This window comes from Cherax quadricarinatus, chromosome 78, assembly GCF_038502225.1.
Source record: "Cherax quadricarinatus isolate ZL_2023a chromosome 78, ASM3850222v1, whole genome shotgun sequence".
NCBI lineage: Eukaryota > Metazoa > Arthropoda > Malacostraca > Decapoda > Parastacidae > Cherax > Cherax quadricarinatus.
The window spans coordinates 19,937,311-19,939,215 of NC_091369.1; positions in this window are offsets into that span (position 1 = coordinate 19,937,311).

Below are 1,905 nucleotides of genomic sequence, written 5' to 3' on the forward strand. Positions count from 1 at the left end.
TGGCATAATCTTCTTGTCTTGTGTGCATCTGTCCTTGTTTGGTGCCGGAAGACTCCCCTGTTTTCAAGAGGATTGTTCTAGGAGGAGGCCTGGTCACAGACCGGGCCGCGGGGGCGTTGACCCCCGGAACTCTCTCCAGGTAAACTCCAGGTAGGTACCGGGGTATTAAGTGTAACGTTCTGGTGGAGGTGTGACATGAATGTAACATGACTTTGTAATAGCTCTGCACTTATGGCTGTTCATTGCATTGAGAGCAAAACTATAATTGTCACAGTTTTGATTATGGTGAGTCACTAGTCCTGGGGTATGAAGGTAAGCAGGTTCTATTATGTTAGGTTTGTTTTGTAGGCCGGTAGGCAGAGCAGCTGAGGGTAGGGGCATCTTAGTGATGCTGAACTGTTGGTTTCTGTTTTTTTTTTTTTTTAACATGAGGATGTGGTATAATGATTGGCATATTTGATACTTTGTTTTATAAATCATTTAAACCTGTGTAGAAGTATGTTGCCTATTGAGAGCTGTGTTACATGAAATATTATTTGGTAGTACCTGCTGAAGAAAGGTGAACCAATGTATAAAGGTTCCGGGGTATGTAGATCTTATGACTTTTGTAAACGCACAGTGTTACAAGTATGAGAGTTTTTGCTTATTCTTTTATCGTTATAAGCAGTTTTTTGTATAGGTCGTTATATTCATATGTGTATGTAGAGGATATGCTTTTTGTGTTTGTTTCTGGTGACAACTTTATCCTGTCATACGTTTTTTTAAAGTATAATTAAATGGGTACATTATAAACTCTGTACGAACATATATCAGTTATTTATGGGGTTTATACATATCTTTATATCTGTATGGTAGGTCATATATATATTGAATGTTAACCGTCAACATCAGCCTTGTGTGTTTGATAAGTGGTTGGGAATGTAGTAGTGGTCATAGATATGGCCCTGTACAGATTTATTTTTTTATTTCTGGCTGTCTAGATGAGTATGTGGGAACCATGGTCTTAAGTATTGTTCTTTTAGTGGATATAATATATATTTTATGTTATTTGGTGTCAAGTGAATTTGCACATTATTTCATGTATAATTCAGTCTCTTCTATTGAGTCAATTTTTTTTTTTTTGGCATATGTATATATGTGTGTATATATATATGAATATATATGCATATATATATATATATATATATATATATGCATATATATATATATATATATATATATATATATATATTTTTTTTATTTTTATTATCACACCGGCCGATTCCCACCAAGGCAGGGTGGCCCGAAAAAGAAAAACTTTCACCATCATTCACTCCATCACTGTCTTGCCAGAAGGGTGCTTTACACTACAGTTTTTAAACTGCAACATTAACACCCATCCTTCAGAGTGCAGGCACTGTACTTCCCATCTCCAGGACTCAAGTCCGGCCTGCCGGTTTCCCTGAATCCCTTCATAAATGTTACTTTGCTCACACTCCAACAGCACGTCAAGTATTAAAAACCATTTGTCTCCATTCACTCCTATCAAACACGCTCACGCATGCCTGCTGGAAGTCCAAGCCCCTCGCACACAAAACCTCCTTTACCCCCTCCCTCCAACCCTTCCTAGGCCGACCCCTACCCCGCCTTCCTTCCACTACAGACTGATACACTCTTGAAGTCATTCTGTTTCGCTCCATTCTCTCTACATGTCCGAACCACCTCAACAACCCTTCCTCAGCCCTCTGGACAACAGTTTTGGTAATCCCGCACCTCCTCCTAACTTCCAAACTACGAATTCTCTGCATTATATTCACACCACACATTGCCCTCAGACATGACATCTCCACTGCCTCCAGCCTTCTCCTCGCTGCAACATTCATCACCCACGCTTCACACCCATATAAGAGCGTTGGTAAAACTATA